We start from the raw sequence: 23,006 nt of genomic DNA on the forward strand, positions 1-23,006 counted from the left end.
CCCAGCTAGTTGTTCCAGACCTCCGGGGGTGCAATACTCCTGCAGAATAGCTGCCCAGCACCACCAGCCCCCTGCAGGAGCCCCTGCAGCCCAGAAGCCAGAACAAGCTTGGCCAGACTGTGAAAAGATCTGCCTACATTCTCAGGTAGTCCTTCCAAGTCAGGCTGCCCTAGGGAAGAGCCTCTTGGGTTCTCAGTGACACAGATAGCTGCCCCAGCCCTTGGGGGGTGCTGCAATCCTGCAGAACAGCTACCCAGCATTTCCAGACCCCTGAAAGAACCCCTAAGCCCAAAAACACCAGAGCAAGCTCTGCCCAGTCAGGTGAAATCTGCTCCCCTCATGGTGTGGACCTCACAGTCATGTCTGCCCTCAGGAAGTCCTTCTTGCTTCAGAGAGACCCTGTCAGCCACGCCCACCCTCCAGAAAAGCCACACTGCCTCAAAGAAGCCTGACCAACAACGCCAGCCCTCAGGAAACATTCCATAGCAGTGCCAAGGCAAACACTGCCCGGCCACGGAGAGTATATCTCCACCAGGAAAAAGAAAACAACAAGCAAGATGAAGAAACTGAGAAACCACCCCCAGTCAAACCAACAGGAGAACTCACCTAAAACAGTCAACAATGAAACAGATCTCTGCAGTCTGACAGACCTGGAGTTCAAAAGAGAAATAGTGAAAATACTGAAGGAGTTAAGAGAAGATAGGAACAGTAATGCAGATACCCTCAGGAAGGAACTAGAAAATATATGGAGGAGCCAAGAAAAACTAAAACATTCATTTGCAGAGATACAAACTGAACTAAGGGCAATAAAAACCAGAATGAATAATGCAGAAGAACGAATCAGTGATGTGGAAGATAGAATAATGGAAATCACCCAATCAGGTCAGCAGACAGAAAACCAAATCAAAAAACTGAAAGCAATATAAGAGACCTATGTGATAATATAAAGTGGGCCAATCTATGCATAATAGGAATTCCAGAAGGAGTAGAAAAAGATAAAGGGATGGAAAATATATTTGAAGAAATTATCACTGGAAACTTCCCAAATCTAAAGGATACTGAGTTCAAGATACAGGAAGCACAGAGGGCCCCAAACAAGTTGAACCCAAATAGACCCACACCAAGACACATTATATTAAAAATGGCAAAAGTTAGTGATAAAGAGAGGATCCTAAAGGCAGCAAGAGAAAAGCAGAATGTTACGTACAAGGGAACCCCATAAGGTTATCAGCTGATTTCTCTACAGAAACACTACAGGCCAGGAGGGAACGGCAAGAGGTAATTAAAGTGCGAAAAGGAAAAAAATATGCAACCTAGAATACTCTATCCAGCAAGAATATCATTTAAAATAGAAGGAAAATAACATTTTTTTCCAACAAACAAAAGGTAAAAGAATACAGCAATACAAAACCCAGGCTAAAGGAAATATTGAAAGGGCTTCTCTAAACCAAAAGGAAAGGAAGGAAAGAAATGGAGGAAAAGAAAAAAAAATAAAAGAAGAGGAAGAACTAGGATTGAGGAAACCACAATCAGAGAGCAGTCACTCAAATAAGCCAGCATACAGATTTAATCATGAACATGCTTCAAACAAAATAAAATTAAAAAGAAAAAATAAAACAGTCATCAAAATTATAAAACGTGGGCAAGGGATGTTAGGAAATAAACAGACTCTTCTTTTTTGTTTTTTTGTTTCTCTTCTTAATTTTAATATAGAACTGAAGTGTTTGAACCTACAGGACCATCAGGCTAAAACACACAATTATAGGAAGGGGTTAGCATACTTAAACAACAGGGCAACCACAAGCCAAAACCAAACATTGCATTTTCAAAAAATGAAAAAAAAATCCACTCAAACAGAAAATAATCAGAGACCATCCAACCAAAAAAAGAAAGGAAGAATGGAGAACCATAGAATAAACTGGAACACTTGAGGTTCAAAATGGCAATAAATAATCATCTCTCAATTGTCACCTTAAATGTCAATGGACTGAATGCAATGTGCTCCAATCAAAAGACACAGAGTGGCTGAGTGGATGAAAAGGCAAAAACCTTCAATCTGCTGCCTACAAGAAACTCACCTTGGGACGAAGAATACATATAGATTGAAAGTGAAGGGGTGGTAAAAAATATTTCATGCCAATAGACATGACAGAAAAGCAGGAGTTGCAATGCTCATATCAGAAAAAATAGACTTTAAAACAAAAGACATAAAGAAAGACAAAGAAGGACACTACTTAATGATTAAGGGATCCATCCAAGGAGAGAATTTTACTATCATCAACATATATGCCCCAAATACAGGAGCACCCAGATACATACAACAAATATTAACAGACATAAAGGGAGAAATTGATGGGAATACAATCATAGTAGGAGATATTAATACCCCCCTCACATTAATGGACAGATCCTCTAGACAGAAAACCAATAAAGCAACAGAGATCCTAAAGGAAACAATGGAAAAGTTAGACTTAATTGATATCTTCAGGACACTACATCCAAAAAAAGCAGAATACACATTCTTCTCAAACGCTCATGGAACATTCTCAAGAATTGGCCACATATTGGGACACAAAGCTAACCTCAACAAATTTAGGAGCATAGAAATTATCTCAAGCATCTTCTCTAACCACAATGGCATGAAACTAGAAATCAACCATGGGAAAAGAAATGAGAAAAAAACCTGATATATGGCGACTAAACAACCTGTACTAAAAAACCAATGGGTCAATGAGGAAATCAAGAAGGAAATTAAAAACTACCTTGAAGCAAATGATAATGAAGACACAACCTCTCAAAATCTATGGGATGCTGCAAAAGCAGTGCTCAGAGGGAAATTTATAGCACTACAGGCCTTTCTCAAAAGAAGAAAGATCCCAAATTGAAAACTTAACCCTCCACCTAAATGAATTAGAAAAAGAAGAACAAAAAATACCTAAAATCAGCAGAAGGAAGGGAATTATAAAAATCAAAGAGGAAATCAATAAAATAGAGATTCAAAAAACAATAGAGAAAATTAATAAAATCAAGAGCAGGTTCTTTGAAAAGGTAAACAAAATGACAAACCCCTGGCCAGACTCACTAAGAAGAGGACAGAAAGAACTCAAATAACCAAAATTATAAATGAAAAAAGGAGAAATTACAATGGATACTGCAAAAATACAAAAATCCGTAAGAGAATACTATGAACAACTATACGGCAACAAGTTTGACAATCTGGACGAAATGGACAATTTTCTAGAATCTTACAGCCTGCCAAAACTGAATCAAGAAGAAACAGACCAACTGAACAAACAGATCAATAGAAATGACATTGAAGAAGTCATAAAAACCCTCCCAACAAATAAAAGTCCAGGACCAGATGGCTTCACAGGCGAATTCTATCAAACATATAAAGAGGAATTGGTGCCCATCCTCTTTAAACTCTTTCAAAAGGTTGAAGAAGAAGGAACACTCCCAAAGACATTCTATGATGCCACCATCACCCTCATTCCAAAACCAGACAGAGATACCACCAAAAAAGAAACCTATAGGCCAATATCTTTGATGAATATAGATGCAAAAATTCTCAACAAATCTTAGCTAACCAATCCAACAGCATAGCAAAAAAATTATACACCATGACCAGGTAGGGTTCATCCCAGGTTCACAAGGATGGTTCCCCATATGCAAATCAATCAACATCATACACCACATTAAAAAAAGAAAAGTCAAAAATCATATGATCATCTCGATAGACGCAGAAAAAGCATTTGACATAGTCCAACATCCATTCATGATCAAGACCCTCGCCAAAGTGGGTATAGAGGGAACATTCCTGAACATAATCAAAGCCATTGATGAGAAACCCACAGCAAATATAATACTCAATGGAGAAAAATTGAAAGCCTTCTCACTCAAATCTGGAACAAGACAGGGATGCCCACTCTCACCACTGCTCTTCAACTTAGATTTGGAAGTCCTAGCCACAGCAATCAGACAAACAAAAGAAATAAAAGGCATCAATATAGGAAGAGAAGCGATAAAACTGTCACTGTATGCAGATGACATGATTCTATATGTAGAAAACCCTAAGGACTCAACCCAAAAACTACCTGAACTGATTAATAAATTCAGCAAAGTAGCAGGATAGAAGATTAACATTCAGAAGTCAGTCACATTTCTGTATGCCAGCAATGAAACATTAGAAAAGGAATACAAAAATACGATACCTTTTAAAATTGCACCTCACAAAATCAAATACCTCGGAATACACCTGGCCAAGAAGGTAAAGGACCTATATGCCAAGAACTATAAAACTTTAATCAAAGAAATCAAAGAAGATGTAAAGAAATGGAAAGATATTTCATGTTCATGGATTGGAAAAATCAATATTGAAAAAATGGCTACACTACCCAAAGCAATCTACAGATTCAATGCAATCCCTATCAAATTACCCAGGACATTTTTCACAGAACTAGAACAAGCAACCCAAAAATGTATACGGAACCACAAAAGACCCAGAATCGCCAAAGCAATCCTGAGAAACAAAAACCAAGCAGGAGGCATAACTTTCCCAGACTTCAAGAACTACTACAAAGCCACAGTCATCAAAACAGTGTGCTACTGGTATCAAAACAGACAGAACAATGAAACAGAATAGAGAACCCGGAAATAAACCCTGACACCTATGGTTAATTAATCTTTGACAAGAGAGGCAATAATATAAAATGGGAAAAAGAAAGTCTAATCAGCAAGCTTGCTAGGAAACCTGGACAGCTGCATGCAAAGCAATGAAATTAGAACACACCCTCACACCATGCACAAACATAAACACAAAATGGCTGAAAAACTTAAATATATGACAGGACACCATCAAACTCCTAGAAGAAAACATAGGCAAACTCTCTCTGACATCAACATCAAGAATATTTTCTCAGGTCAGTCTCCCAAAGCAATAGAAATTAGAGCAAAAATAAACCAATGGGACCTAATCAAACTGAAAAGCTTTTGCACAGCAAAGGAAACCCAAAAGGAAACAAAAAGACAGCTTACAGAATGGGAGAAAATAGTTTCAAATGATGCAACTAACAAGGACTTAATCTCTAGAATATATAAACAGTTATACAACCCAACAGCAAAAAAGCCAATCAATCAATGGAAAAATGGGCAAAAGACCTGAATAGACTGTTCTCCAATGAAGATATACAGATGGCCAGGAAACACATGAAAAAATGCTCAACATCGCTGATCATAAGAGAAATGCAAATCAAAACTACCATGAGATACCCCTCACACCAGTCAGAATGGCCATCATTCATAAGTCCACAAATAACAAGTGCTGAGGGGCTGTGGAGAAAAGGGAACCCTCCTGCACTGTTGGTGGGAATGTAAACTGGTACAGACACTATGGAGAATAGTTTGGAGGTACCTTAGAAATTTATACATAGAACTTCCATATGACCCCACAATCCCACTCTTGGGCATATATCCAGATAAAAACTGTACTTAAAAGAGACACATGCACCTGCATGTTCATTGCAGCACTATTCACAATAGCCAGGACATGGAAACAACCCAAATGTCCATCAACAGATGATTGGATCAGGAAGATGTTGTATATATACACAATGAAATACTACTCAGCCATAAAAAGGAATGACATAATGCCATTTGCAGCAACATGGATGGAACTAGAGACTCTCATACTGAGTGAAATGAGCCAGAAAGACAAAGACAATTACCATATGATATCACTTATAACTGGAATCTAATATCCAGCACAAATGAACATCTCCACAGAAAAGAAAATCATGGACTTGGAAAATAGACTTGTGGCTGCCTGATGGGAGAGGGAGGGAGTGGGATGTATTGGGAGCTTGGGGTTATCAGATACAACTTAGAATAGCTTTACAAGGAGATCCTGCTGAATAGCATTGAGAACTATGTCTAGATACTCATGTTGCAACAGAACAAAGGGTGGGGGAAACAATGTATACATTTAAGGATAACTTGATCCCCATGCTGTACAGTGGGAAAAATAAAAATAAAAAAATAAAGTTAAAAATAAAAGCAAAAACACCTATAAATTCTGTTTATTTTATATGTATGCTTGCTATGTATATTTAAAATTGTATTTAATCTGATTAAATATTTAAATGTATTTGAGGAAATTTCATTCTAACAAAGCCACAGTCCAGAGTTCTTCTACTTTTCATAATATTACTCTGAACTTAGACTTACTGAGTAGCTACTGGATGCTTTACTTCTATTATGTTTCATAATCCTTGAAATAAAAAAGAAAGGTAGATATTGTATTTCTATATCTTAAATAATAAACTGAAACGAGGTAAAATGAATTTTTCTATGTTTACAGCTAATAATTATCTGAAACTATTCAAATTCAATTAGACACATAGCCTATATGTTTCAACATTGATACTCTTACCCTTGCCATTTATTCATAAGCAAATTATATAACCTCTTCTACATTCTCTGTAAAATAAGAGTATTGGCACCAGTCAGAATGGTCATTATTAATAGTCCACAAATAATAATTGCTGGAGGGGGTGTGGAGAAAAGGGAACCCTCCTGTACTTTTCCTGGGAATGTAAGCTGATACAACCACAATGGAGAACATTATGGAGGTACATTAGAAAACTAAACTTAGAACTACCATATGACCCAGAAATCCCACTCTTGGGCATATATCCAGACAAATCTTTCCTTGAAAAAGACACATGCTCCCACATGTTCAGTAGCCAAGACATGGAAACAACCCAAATGTCCACTGACAGATGATTGGATTAGGAAGATGTGGTGTATATATACAGAATGGAATTCTACTCGGCCATAAAAAAGAACAAAATAATGCCATTTCAGCAACATGGAAGGAACTAGAGACTCTCATCCTGAGTGAAGTCTGAAAGAGAAAGACAAATACCATATGATATCCCTTATATCTGGAAACTAACATATGGAACAAATGAACCTTTCCACAGAAAATAAAATCATGGACTTGGAGAATAGACTTGTGGTTGCCAAGGGTGGGGTGGGAGTGGGGTGGATTGGGAGTTTGGGGTTAATAGATGCAGACTATTGCCTTTCAAATAGATTAGCAATGAAATCCTGCTCTGAGAACTATGTCTAGTCACTTATGATGGATCATGATAATGTGAAAAAAAGGAATGTATGCATGTATGTGTAACTGTGTCACCATGATATACAGTAGGAAAAAAAAATTGTGTTGGGGAAATAAAAATTAAAATAAATAAATATTTTTTTTAAAAAAGAAAAAAAATAACAGTGTTGGATTAGATAACTTCAGCCAACAGAATTCCATTTCGATTATTTTTTCTGTCTTTCAAACTCTCCCAGTGGTGGTATAAGGCTGGAGATAAACAATACCAAATTATATTTTATATGTTTGAATTGCACTATAGCAAATGTTAAGCAAAGAATGCTGACTTACACCATACTGTAGAGAAAGGGCAGCCCAGTAATAAGTATAACTCTACCAAAGGCACATAAATATAGTTTTCTGTGAAATGTTCTGATGTGATTGATGTAGGAAATTTCAAAGTCTAGTATTAAAATATTTTACCTTCTCATATTAGCTTATATGTTAAGATAGAGTTCATCCAAACTATTATAGTTCTGAACTGTTATGATATTTATAGTATAAAATTATAAACTGTCATTAATTATTTTGTTATATACATTATTTACTAAAGGAGATACATACTCTATAGTAGTATCAGAAGCACTCTGAGTAACTCTCAAATCTTAAATAGTACATTTGATTCTGATTTAGAGAATCAAGAAGAAACACAGGAAATTGTATTGTATGAATCTACTTCCCTCATTTTTAGTGAAAATGACTGTATATTAAGGCAATAAAATTGAACAAACTGAATTTCACATAATTGAATTTTAAAATGTGAAGATTAAATCATATGTTAACAATAATTAAAACTAATGATTGTCCCATTTTTGGAGTTCCTGTTTTGTCTCAGCAGGTTAAGAACCTGAGTAGTGTCCATGAGGATGCAGGTTGGATATCTGAGCAATTTCATTGAGTTAGGGATGTGGTGTTGCCATAAACTGTGCATTAGGTTGCAGATTTGGCCTGGATCCAGTGTTGCACTGGCTGTGGCATATGCCAGCATCTACAGCTCCGATTGGACCACTAGCCTGGGGTTAAAAAAAAAAAAAAAAAAAAAACTAATGGTTGTCCCACTTAAAAATATGGACAGTTAAGATAAAATAATAAACATATACCTGTGTTTATTAATATAAATACTTGTTCAAATAAGAAACAAACATGATAATTATTTGACAGGAATTTACTATAAGATTGAACCAATGAATTTCATAAGTGAAAGTATACAGTGTTCCTGATTTTATTTTTTAAAAAACAGTCTTTTCTAAATTAGTGTATAGACTTAATGTAGTTTTTCTTGTGTTTTAAGGCAAAACTGTGGGAGTTGTTGGGAAGGTAGAGGAGACATTTCAAACTTTTCATGCTTTTCTATAAAAACAGACAAGAATATTCAGATAAACTTTGACCAGAAAGAGGAGGGCTGTGACTATTAGTCAGGAAATATAGTATAAAGCTGCTATAATTATTATAGCGTATTACTTTATGTAAATAAACTCAAATGATAAAAGTAAAATATATGATACCTAGGAAAAAATCCTTTCCTAGCAGCAAAAGTGGCATTTAAAATTAGTGCAGAAAAGACGCTACTAAGAAACCTGGCTAAAATTTGTGAGAAAATAGTAATTTTCACACCTCAGAATTTATACTGACACTATTTTCAGCCAGATTAAATTTATCAATATAAAAGTAATGGCTAAAAGCAAAGAGTTATGAATATTTAGTTATGCATGTGGTATTGAGGTTTTAAGTAAAAATATATGAAAACATTTCTAGTTTCTAGTCTGGCATGTAAGAAATTTGAAAGAAATTTGAAAGTTATCCTAACAAAATGTAAAAAGCTATATATAAATATATATATATATATAAAATATATAATGAAATAAATGACAGGAATGGTACATGGGACAGGAGGTAGTGAGGAGTACTTTCACTATTCACTATCCATGGAGTGGTAAATTTATTTATATATTAAATTACATAAATATATATTTTGTTATAAATAAATATGTATAAATTAGTATATAAAAATGTAAAATATAGAATTATATATTTTCGCATAAAATTTCTGATAAAAAGAATATATATATACATATATATATATATAAAACATGTACCACTTCATGGAGAGTACAAGTATTTTATATTTACATACACACACACATATACCTGGAGAGAGAGAGAGGCCCTGGTTCTCTCCCCAGATCCCACTCTGAAGTCAAACTCATATGAGTCACCTGCCCTTCTCTGGACCTCCATTTCCTAATCTGTAAACATAGATATTGGCTGGGATAACCTCTTAAGATCTTCTCTTCTCTTGCCATTGGGGTCTTTCACTGAACAGGTGGAAATTAAATTTAACACAATTCCACTTATTTGACAACCCTAAAATTCTCAGTATTAACCTAAGAAAATTGTATAAGATTATATGAAGAAAGCTACAACATCTAACTCCAATGAGAAATATATGGATATTCTATACTTATGGAGAGGAGAGCAATATTGCCTGAATGTCAGTTCTTCTTAACTTGATTTATAGATTTGATGCACTCTCAATCAAAATCGCAGCAAATCAAATTTGTGGATAACAACAAATTAATTCTAAAGTTTATATAGAGAGGCAAAATACCATAACAGTCAACACAATACTGAAGCAGAAGAACAAAGTCAGAGAACTGACACTACCCGACTTTAAGACTTACTAGAAAGCTATAGTATTCAGTACAGTGTGCTGTTGGCAAAAGAATGGACAAACAGATCAATAGGAGAGAGTGAGAGCCAAGAAATAGACCCTCATAAATAAAATCAATTGATCTTTGACAGGGGGAAAGACAATACAATGGAGAAAAGTTAGTCTTTTCAACAAATAGTGCTGGGATGATTGGGTACACACACACACACACACACACACCACACACACACACACACAAAGAATCTAGACCAGAAGTTATACCCATTACAAAAATTCAAAATGGATCACAGACCTCAGAAAAAAACATAAACGAAAAAACTCCTAGAAGATAACACAAAAGAAAGTCTAGATGACCTGGGGTTTGGTAATGACCTTTTAGATACCACACCAAAGATATGATACTTAAATAGTTGCTAAGCTGAACTTACCATTAAATTGGAAATTTCTGACTTGTAACAGATAACATCAATAAAATGAGAAGTAAAGCCACAAACTGGGAAAATATACTTTAAAAAGACATATCTGATGAAGGACTCATCTAAAATATACAAAGAACATTTCAAAATCATCAAAAAGAAAACAGCCCAATTAAAGAATAGGCCAAATACTTGAATAGATATTTCACCAGGCAAGATATACAGATGGTGAATAAGCATATGAAAAGATTTTCCACATCATTTGTCACTAGAGAAATGCAAATAAAAACAATGAGATACAATTATATACCTATGAGAAAGGCAAAATCCATAATACTGAAAATACCAAATCTATCATGAATGTGGAGTAACAGAACTCTGTCCATTGCCAGTAGGAATGCAAAGTGGCATGGCCACTTTGGAGGACAGCTGGAAGTTTCTTCCAAAGGTAAACTTGTTGTTATTATATAATCCAGTAATCAGACCTCTTAGTATTGACCCAAAGTAGCTGAAAACTTATGTCCACACAAAAACCTACTTACACATGTTTATTGCAGCTTTATTCATAATTGCCAAAACTTCAAAGCAAATAAAATGATCTTTATTAGGAAGTATACATGGATATGTAAACTGTGGTATATCAATACAATGGAATATTCAGTGATAAAAATAAATTTGCTGTCAAGCTATGAAAAGACATAGATGATAATTAGTAAGTGAAAGATGCAATCTGAAAAGTCTATGCGCTATATAACTTCAACTAGATGACATTGAGAAAAGCAAAAACTACGGAGAAAATAAAAAGACTACTGGTTTTCAGATAATGTCAAGGGAGAAATTAAAAGGAAGAATGCAGAGCTTTATACAGGGGTAAAACTTCTCTATATAATACCATAATGGTGGATACATGTCAGTACATTTGTCCAGACCCATAGAAAGTACACCACCAAGAGTGAACCTTAATATGAACTACAGACACTGGGTGATAATAATGTGTCAATGCACACATTGCAACTGCAACAAATGTACCACTCTTGTGAGAAATATGATAATGGTGGGAGCTATGCACTTTTAGGGCAAAAGGTATAGGTAAAATTTTTTACCTTCTGCTCAATTTTGCTGGAAAACTGCACTGAAAATAAAGTTACTTTAATAATTGGAATATTCAATCCAACTTTGATGAAATAACTACTACAATTACAACATTCTATATGTTAATATGTTAAAATTAAATGCTAATCCATATTAGAAAAAAAATATAATTACCCCTCAGGAATCATCCATATGTGAATCCTCTCAGTTTCCCTCATGAAGAAAAGTTAACATGTACTAATATAATGTCCATAGGTATTGACAAGTCATATTTTATTTGCATAACCATAACTTTAAAGTCAATGCTAAATAATGTTATTTGCGATGCAAATTCAGCACCTATTGAATATTAATTACCTAATTGTATGCACATATTAATAATTATAATATAATTTAATATATTAAAAGAATATTTTTGTATAGTAAACTTTAGAAGGAACCTCCATTCCTTTGTCTCACTCTGAACATGTGAAAAATATTGCATCTGCTCTCTCTTTTAATCACCCCAAATATATATATTTTTAAAATGTACTTAGAAATAACCCCTAAATTTAATCTCTGATCATTTCCTCATAAGTCCTTAGTTTTAATATCTGGGGGCAACAGTCAGCTAAGATGTCTCTTCCCTGAGTCCCATGGGGTTAGGGCTTATGCCTGCTGCTGGCAGGTTCACTGGTGATGGCTGGTCTCATGCTATCCCTTCACAAGTATGGCTATTGTGTGGTGCTGTTGGCTGGGACACCTCCTTATGCCTCTCCACATGCTACCTCACATAGCAGCTGGAGTCAAAGCAGAATTTAATTGCAAATCATATTGAGACCTTAACTTGGAAGAGTAACACAACACCCCTTCTAACCATATGGTAAAGGTCAAAGAAACTCATATGAGCAATTTTGATACAAATGCTGAAAAGTACTGCACTTACTGAGGAGAGAGACATACACCACACTGAAAAATGTAACATCTATAAGAGCTATTAGTCATTGGAGGCCCATTCCATAATAAATTACTCTAGCAAACTGAACATTTTGGCAGTTCTCAGGGAGAATACAGGTTGAAAAAATTTGTAAAGCCCTGCTTTGGGCATAAAAATATTGAGAGGTTAATAAAGGATGGACAGGAAATGAAACCTTTGACAAAGATGCTTATCTATGGATGTCATCCTATACCTGAAAATAGGAGATTTAATTTCACTGTGTTGATCAGATTTGCACATATCAGAGAACAGATTCCTTAGCTCTGATCTTATTGTCTTTTAGTCACCATACTTCCACTCATTGATACGGAGAGTGTTTCCATATATGAATTATTACCTGGGATCAGCAATGATGTTACTCATTTGAAAAAGGATATGATAGCTTAAAGTTTCTTCCTATAAGTTACTATCTACTAATGAGGATAAAAATTAAATAAATAGACCAATTGATAGAGAAAAGAAGTAGAGAAAAGAATAAATTAGAAAAGAATATGATGAAAATGACCTATACAAACAACTTGATAAAGTAAATCCCTGCTAATTAATACTCATTAATTTGTGATTCGTTTTATGGTTAAAAAACTCTAAGTATTCTCTGAAGACAACAATAATATTTCTAATAAGTATTTTCTCCTTGAGTGTATTTTGACAGTGTCAAAATAACATGCTAAATTTTTATGAGGTAATTAAGGGAGGAAGCAAAGATTTCCACCAATCCCTCCCCCAAAAAAGTTACAGATCAAATGAAGCAGAGAGTTAAGTCAAACTAGTAGGACAACCCAAAGAGAAATATAATTATTTCATACAAATAGGGATTTATGTAAATGTTACAGATATATCAATCATATATGTATACACACATATATTTTGATATATAAATTTATGGTTAAAAATGTTATTAATAACACAAGAAAATTTCTTCATCATTCAAAAACCAAAAAAAAAAAATAGAACCACACACACATATTTCCTATGGTCCATCAGCTAAAAACCCCTTTTGATATATATGGCTAGACATACAATAAATCCTTCATCTTAGATCTTAGTTTAGGCACAGATGGTTTTATGATTTATTGAGTTCAACCTTAACTTTTCACATAGTCTTTATTTTCTATCTTGTCTATTGAAGTTAGTTCTGTTGTCCCTGGGATTCAAGGTATTTTATATACATGATATTTTCTCCCAACTTTAAGAAGATTGGCCTGTTTTCATAGGAATAAACTGGAAGCAATATGCTCAATGATCGAAGTATCAGATAATGTATCTACCTTGAGTAGCTCCTTCTGACACTGGTTCACATCCATAGGAGATAAAATCTGTTTCCTCACATCCTATTATGTCAAGCATCACAAAATTAATGGGAGACACTTTGTCAAACTATATGTTCTCTAGATAAATCCTCTCTTTTCCCTTGTACTGATTCAAACTCTCTAGTGATAATTTAGGTTACACTGTTATTTAAGTGTGTTTTATGTTACTCCAAAGCTCATAATATGAGCATGCATATGCATTTAGATCTTTGAGTTGATTACACCTTAACCTCTGAGGCAAATCTTTTTAAATGTAGGGAACTGTGTGTAATATTAATATGATAGTAGGATGTAAAATAAATGTATTAACAAAAATTAAATACTCAGGCATAACTAGATTATATTTCTATTAAAAGAATATATGGCCTGATGTGAAAGATGTTTTAACACAGTTTTTATTTATTTATTTATTTATTTATTTAAAGCGAAAACTTCCAAGGATAACATTCCAATATCTATCCTGTAGGGTATGCCACTATTGGTACTTGACTTCAGATGACCCAAACAAGTTTTAGTCCCTGAGAAATATGAATCAGTCAGGGGCCTAAAATAAGCAGGGATATGAGAGCGATTACAGTGTTTTATATCCAAGTTATTCTCTGGCTTTCTGGTACTCAAACTGGACATTTTCAGTTCTTTGAGAAAATTTTTAGCTTTCTTATAAGTTTAATGGAAAACACAGTCAATGTGTTTGCATGATTAATCTCAGCATTCGTACAGCATACCATTTGTTCAATTTCGTGTTTGAAAATCCAAAATTTCCTCCCTCCTCACTGAACTTTTAGAAGGAATGAAACGGTTACTTCCTTGGATACCTTGGCATATATAATCCTGTGAACATGAGAAATCCAAACAATTTTTGTCAATGCTTTTGTGAGGATCATGGGCCATTTGGGAATTTTATTAGTAGCCACTAAACAAAGAAAAATTGAAGTATACAATTTTCCATATGCCACATATTATATTAAGGAGTTCATAGATCCCTTAAATCATATTTATAAAACTTTTAGAGTCCATGGCTAAAAAATTCCCATCCTGATACTTGTATAATATGTATTACTTTATATCTAAATATCTAAAATTATTATTGGGGAGTTGTTACACACTTCAGCAATAAGCTGTGGAGAGAACCAAAAAAAAAAAAATCCCTCTTTTTTATCATTTGCTTTAAGATAAAAAGAATGATCAACTTACTGCTATCTTACATTAAATCTACCCACAACTAGAAGTACAATATATTAAAAAAAAACATGAAATAAAAAAGTCACACACTTGTAGCCAAACATACTTTTAGATACTAAATGCCATATTTGATTCTCAGTTCTTTTTAATTGTTAAGTACAACTTTTTGATTGCCTGCCTTAAGGACTGCAGTGAAGTCGGAAGGTGTCCTGAGAAGGAATCATGGGGGAGTTCCCCATGTGGCTGGGAGTTCCCATTGTGGCCCAGTATGTTATGAACCCAATCCATGAGTATGCTGGTTCGATCCCTGGCTTTGCTCAGTGGGTTAAAGGACATGATGTTGCCTGTGAGCTGTGGTGTAGTTGCAGATGCAGCTCAGATCTGGTAGCTTGGGAACTTCCATATGCCACAGGTACAGCGAAAGAAAGAAAGAAAAAAGGAAGGAAGGAAGGAAGGAAGGAAGGAAGGAAGGAGAGAAAGGACCTTGGTAAATAAACATAATCTTAACAAACCTTTTTAAAAAGCTTGAAATTGAATTGACTGGAGTAGTTATGTCAGGTGTTCTAAAAAGGGATTGCCTTTGAATTCAGGAAAGCAACTTGGGGAAATTTCCAAGGATTGGAATGGGCCAGCATTTTCTAAATACTAAAAATCATTGGGATCTACACTTGCTTTAGGGAATAATCCTGAGGATGTCTGCCTGATCTCTTAGGGAACCACTGACCACTACATTTAGGAAGGCAGAATCCAGGATTTTGGACTAGAATTGGGAAACGTTTATCCTGCCCAAGTATGGCAAAGAATTGGCAGGGCTCTCAAGGATCATGGTAGGGATAGAAAAAGGTAAGGTAGAGGGTGCACTAAAATTTTGATGGTGCTATTCAATATGATGGGGCAAAGAAGCAAGTAATTTTTTTGGAGTGTGGAAATAATATGGTGACTCTAAGTCAAATTAAAATTCCTGTTATTCACACGAGAGATCTCACAAAGAGGTACATTTATGGAGCAAAATATCAAGGGTGACTCTGGAGATCTCATTTGGGGAACTACCTTGGATCATGCTGACCTTCTCAGGAAAATTTGACCTAGATGAGTGCTTATTACAACACTCTTATAAAATATTAATTGAAGAACAGCATAATAGTGTGTTTTGAGCATGCAAAATTCCATTCTCCAAATCACATTTTCTAAGAAACAATGCTTACAAAACCTCAATACTTTATATTTATTGCCAGTTAGCTTTTTAAAGAACTGAAGTTTTTTGTCATTTGCTAAATATCCCAAGAAAGTAATAATCTCATTTCAATAAACAACACGAGATTTTCATTCATAAGCATTTTTCCACAGAGGAAAACACATGCACCTATCTACATGGACATACACACACACACATAAAAGGGAAAGAACAGAGTGATGTTTTCAAAGGCATTACCACAATAATCTCTTGCTTTTTTCAGTATCATCACACCCAAGATTAAAACACACTTGTGGTTACCAGACAGAGTTCAAAGGTTCATGAGAAGTTGGTGCTATGCCATAAAAATGTCTTGTAAACTTCTTGTAGATTTCCTTAAGGAAAAAAATGTAGGTTATATTTCTAATTTATAATAGGTAGTGTTACATGTTTATTAATCCAGATGTAAAGATTTTGACCTGGCCTTTTCAGCAGAGATATTAAAAGTTCATGTGTACTACTCTAAGTATTACTGTATGCAGAAAGTACTGCACAAAAGTGACAGCACAATGACAGCAAAATCTCTTTGCTATTTTTCTAAAATGTCAGTCATTCTAAGAACAACATTCAGCTGCCAATACTTTAGCATTTATCTTCTTAATGTAAAATCAATAGTTCAATGGAAGCTAATTACACTGGGCATTAGCTAACAAAAAATATCATGTCTTTTCAAGTGACTTGGAAATAAAAAGATATTCAAGAATGAGTCAGCTATGAATAAATGCTAATTGGCCTGCTGACAGTTTATTAAATTGTGACATGGAAAAGGTGATTTATATGATGATACAATTTATTAATATTAATTCTGTTGCTAAATTGTCAGAAGCATCCTTATATTCATCCAGTATAATGAGTATAACTAGCTCTGAATATTCAGAAAACTGAGGATCCACGTACCTAAGAAAGGAAGGATAGTTAAGTCTACCAAAAATAATGGAACCCTCTTGACTCGAGTGAAACGGGCCAGAGAAAAGAAAGACACTTGTTTTTGTCTATATTCCTCTTTATGAAGACCTCACTAATCTCCTGCTCCCAGACACATATTTTGGCATGTTGCCAGATGTAGGAAGACTGTAAAATACAGAAATGATGAAATAGCAGAATATCTACTAAAATATGAATGCAGAATCAAATTTATACACCATTGAAGTGAATATTTAAACAGTACTATGCAATTTTTTGTTTTTTAAAAATTGATATCTGTTTTGATCTAAGATGTAGAAAATTGCCTCTATCAATTTCCTATTGTTGCTATAACAATTTAGTACAAACCCAATTACTTAAAGATAAAATGTGTTGTTCTACAGTTCTGAAAGTCAGAAGGCCACAACAGATTGCATCAGGTTTGCATCAGTTTGTATATAATGTTAGCAAGGCTGCATTATTTTCTAGAGAGTCTAGGGGGAGAATCTGTCTTTTCTAGCTTCTAGAAGCTGCCTGCGTATCTTGGCTCCTGGCCCCATTCCTCTGTCTTCAAAGCCATCAGTACTGTATCTCTGACTTTCCCCCCATATTTTTATCTCCCTTTGACCACACACCAGAAAGATGTGATTAGATTGAGCCCACCTGGATATTCCAGGGTTATTTTTTTTTTTTTTTTTTGTCTTTTTGTCTTTTTGTCTTTCTCTAGGGCCGCACTCACAGCATATGGAGGTTCCCAGGCTAGGGGTCTAATCAGAGCTGTAGCCACTGGCCTACGCCACATCTGCAACCTACACCACAGCTCACGGCAGCGCCAGGTCTTTAACCCACTGAATGATCAAGGCCAGGGATCAAATCCACAACCAAATGGTTCCTACTCAGATTCGTTAACCACTGAGCCACAACGGGATCTCCCAGGGGTTAATCTTTAATCTTAATTTATTTGATTTTAGTTACAACTGGAGAGTCCCTTTTGTCATGTAAAATGACATACAGGTTTTAGGAATTGAACATGTGTAGTGGTAGTCATTATTGTGACTACCACAATTACAGTTTTTCAAGAGAGTTTTTGATGCTTATAAATCAGGAACATTCAGGAAACTTCTGCAACTTTGCTGTGTCTCACTCTAAAGAAGATGAAAAAAGGAAAAAGGACACAGTAAAGTGTGACCCTGAGAAACTCACATATGTGCCAACACTGCTAATGAAGGAACTGAGGTTCTGATTCCCCTTGCAAACCTCAAGCTAATGCTTCTCAAGGACAGGATATAAATCACTTAGAGAACCCCGATGAACACAATGCTGGGAAATGTAGTTTTTAAGCTTCCAAACTTTATAGAAAAAGAAAAGAAGGATATAAAGAGAAATACTGATAACCGAAAGAAAATATATCCCTTAACAGTGGAATTCTTTTTAAGTCGCTAGCATAGGTATAAGACAGGCCACAGAGTACTTAAGCTTTAAAGAAGAATTTTCCAGTTAATTTGCCATTTAAAAATGTATCAGGTGTAGTAGTTAATGTTCCTCAAATTATAAAAATACCAATATATGTATCTGTGTGTATGTGTATGTGCTGTGAATATGTGGCTGTATGTATGTGCTTACCAGTTCATTTTACATAACTTTTGATTGTGAAACTTTATTTCTGAGAACTAAATTTCACAGAGGAACTTTAACATAAACAATGCTATAAGTTTAACAAATTAGTTTATTTTTCTAGATATAGAGGAAAGCCGCCTTTTTGAACCACCTTGTATCATTGTAGGCTCCTGTGTTTAATTCTCAAGATTGTAAGGTAGACTAGATGAATTACTCCTGTCTCAGTTACATTTAGTAAGTAAAAGTGACTCCATTTCACCATTTATGACAGTTTACAAACTATGTGTTCAAAATTGGTGAGTTTCAAAAGAGAGAAGAGTGGGATAGCACGCACTTGACTTTACACGAAGGAGTTTCCATGATCTATAAAGAATTGGGGGATTTACTTGATATCTTAGTATATCTTACTCTATCCTGACTACTATAGAAATATTTGGATTTTTTAAAGCATTGTTGAATACACAAAAATGTTGATTAATAATAGTAAATATATATAAAAATTGTCATTCTACATACCTTCTAGTTTTTTATTATCTACTCCGTGCACAGCACTGTGCTAAGCACAGATGTGCTATGTTAGAAACTGTCTTCTCTGTGAAATTACACATCTTATAAGTACCTAAAATGTTTTGCCTTGATACTGTGAAATGTGATTTTATATCATACAATGTTTTTATATTTATTTTGCATATATTATTAGCTGTTTACTGTGGGAACATCAAATAATTTAGAATAATTAATTTATTAACTCCTTTGGTACAAGTGCGATAATGGCACAATCACAATACCCATTTTACAGGTAGTTATAAAGATGCACATAAAGACTAGAGCACTAGCCAACAATAATGACAGAAGAGAGTTGATGTTCCTTGTTCTGACACTCACATGCTTTTCATTTTTCAGCTTTTATAACCTTATCTCTGGTATATATTTGACATTTGTGAAATGAGACAAAATCATCTCTACTGGGCGCAAAATGATATTGATAAACTTGGCAGACACTTGATTGCCGTTTCCACAATTTCAATGACGTTTATTTTCAGATACAAAAAAAATACAGTAGTTCTAAGTGGAAAAAAAAACTTAGAAAATTTCTTCAAAAAAAGAAACAGTTTTATATTAAAACAAGGAGAATCACAAGAAATATAAGGTCATCAATATTACTGAGAAAAATAGAGGATTTTCTTTTTCATTATTTTAATAAACAAATCTTAGTCATGTCTAAAGGTATAATTAACTGAGGTGGAAAAGAGAATACTGCACCAAACCACAAGTAGGTCAGCTCATTTGTGGTTGTCAGCTGCACAGGCTCTGACAGCTGGTTGAATATTTCTATATTTATATAGAAGATATACATAAAGGCACTAGTGATTTGTTGGTCTTTCTTCCCATAATGCTTATGATATAAAAATATGGAAAGTAAAAACCAAGAATTTTTCCTTTTTGCTTAGAAAAGACCTACACTGGGGACTTCAGTGTAATTATGAAACGCAGTTAGTTATACTCAAGCGCATAAAACATATTGCTAATTCATGCAAAAACTAGAGAAAGTGTGATTGATGAAAGAAAATTTTGGTATTGTCTGGCCCTAGAGAAATTTTTCTAAATTGTATTTCACATTTATATATCAATTTTTAATGTTTTAAAAATTAAATAAAACTGCTCACTAAACACCCATAGACAATTTAAAACAAAAATATTGGAATGGATTAGCAATGAGATCCTGCTTTGTAGCACTGGGAACTATGTCTAGCCACTTATAATGGAGCATGATAATGTGAGAAAAAAGAATGTATACATATATGTATAACCGGGTCACCATGCTGTACAGTAGAAAATTGACAGAACACTGTAAACCAGCTATAATGGAAAAAATGAAAATTATTACTAAAAAAAAAGAAAATAAACCCTTTAAACAAGTAAAAAAAAATTGGCATCTTCTTTTAAAAATAATTTTTAAATCTTGCAGGTAATAAAATTCTAGAAAAGTCAAAGTAATTCAGACAGGAGATCCCGTCATGGCTCAGTGGTTAACGAACCCGACTAGTATCCATGAGGATGTGGGTTCGATCCCTGGCCCCGCTCAGTAGGTTGAGGATCTGGCATTGCTGTGAGTTGTGGTGTAGGCCAGTGGCTATAGCTCCAATTCAACCCCTAGCCTGGGAAGCTCCATATGCTGTGGGTGTGGCCCTAAAAAGACAAAAGATAAAGACAAAAAAAAAAGTAATTCAGACATAACCAAATCCTATGATGCTTAATGGATGAGACACATTTGTCCCACATAAAGGACATTCAGAAGAACAATTCATTACATATACCTTTCCTAAGTTGCCCATTATTTGCAATATTTTGTTTAGAAATTTTATTCTTTTTTTTTTTTTTTTGTCTTTTTGTCTTTTCTAGGGCCACACTCATGGCATATGGAGGTTCCCAGGCAAAGGGTAGAATCAGAGCTGTAGCCACTGGCCTACGCCAGAGCCACAGCAACACGGGATCCAAGCCATGTCTGTGACCTACACCACAGCTCACGGCAATGCCAGATCCTTAACCCACTGAGCAAGGGCAGGGATCAAACCCACAACTTCATGGTTCCTAGTCAGATTTGTTAACCACTGAGCCACAAAGGGAACTCCTCCTCTCTTTTGGAAAACTAAATCCTGAACCCTGAACACATTTGAAATTTTTTATGAAATATAATTGATTTATGACATTATAATAGTTTCAGGGATACAGCAAAGTCATTCAGAGATATATAGGTATATATATATATATTTTTTTTTCCATTATAAGTTATTGCAATATGTTAAATATAGTTCCCTGTTCTACAAAGTAAATCCTTGTTTATCTATTTCATATATGGTAGTGTTTATATGTTCATACTTCTAATGTGTGCCTCCCATCCTGTTTTGGTAGCAATGAGTTTGTTTCCTATGCCTGTAAGACTGTGCTGTTTTGTATGTAAGCTCATTTGTACTATTTTTTGTAGATTTCACATATAATTGCATGCAATGTTGTATTTGTCTTTCTCTGACTCATTTCACTTAGTATGATAATATCTAGATTCATTCATGATGCTGAAAATGTCTATATTTCTTTCTTTTTTTGGCTCAGTAGTGTTCCATTGTATACACAAATGTACATATATACATATGTGTGTATATGTATATTTGTGTATTCCATTGTATACCTATGTATGTATGTATATGTACACATCCTCTTTATCCATCCATTGATGGATATTTCATTTGTTTCTATGACTAGGTTATTGTAAATAGTGCTGCTATGAACATTGGAGTGCATTTTACTTTTGAATTAGTTTTTTTATCTTTTCCAGATACATGTCCAGGAGTGGGACTTCTAGATCATATGGAAACTCTATTTTTAATTTTTTGAGGAACCTCCATACTATTATCCATAGTGGCTGACCAATTTATATTCCCACAAACATTGTAGGAGGGTTCCCTTTTCTCTACACTCTGTGTAACATTTATCACCTGTGGACGTTTTGATGACAGCCATTCTGACTGGTGTGAGGTAACACTGCATTGTACTTTTGATTTATATTTTAATAATAACTAGTGATGTTGAGCATCATTTCCTATGCTTGTTGATCGTATGTATGTCTTCTTTAGGCAGCTGTTTAGGTCTTCTGCCCATTTTTAGATTGGGTTGATTGTTTTGTTATTGAGTTGTATGAGCTGTTTTTGTATTATTGGAATTAAACACCTATTGGTTGCAACTTTACAAATATTTTCTTCCAGTCCATATGTTGTCTTTTCATTTTGTTTATGGTTTCTTTTGCTATTCAAAAGCTAATAAGTTTGATTGGGTCTCATTCATTTATTTTTGCTTTTACTTCTTTTGCTTTGTGAGAGTGATCTAAGAAAATTGCTATGATTTATGTCAGAATGTTTTGCCCATGTTATCATCTAGAAGCTTTATGTTGCCATGTCTTATATGTAAGTCATTAAGCCATTTTGAGATTATTTTTTCTATGGTGAGAGGGAGTGTTTAACTTCATTGATTTACATGTGACTATCAAATGCTTGAAATATTTTATCTCTGAACTTAGTTTGCAAGTTTTGAGTACTCTACACTATGCCTGTTATCCTATTCTTGTCACTCTTCCTCCAAGAAAATTGAAAATCCACTTCTACTAAACAGCCTCTCTCTTCCTTTCCTCATGTCACCAGTGTTGGCAGACCCAACTCATTTCCTCTTAAGTTCAAAAATAAGACAAGGATGTCTACTGTCACAACTTTTATTCAACATAGTATTGGAAATCCTAGCCACAACAATCACAGAAGAAAAATAAATAAAATTTGATGTGGGGTAATGGGCTAGGGCTTTGGGATGGGAATGCTATAAAACTGGCTTGTGATGATTGTCGTACAAGTATAAATAAAATTCATTGAGTTAAAAAAATTTAAATCTGGAGCAGGCAGG

Source organism: Sus scrofa, chromosome 1 (genome assembly GCF_000003025.6).
Source record: "Sus scrofa isolate TJ Tabasco breed Duroc chromosome 1, Sscrofa11.1, whole genome shotgun sequence".
Classification (NCBI taxonomy): Eukaryota; Metazoa; Chordata; class Mammalia; order Artiodactyla; family Suidae; genus Sus; species Sus scrofa.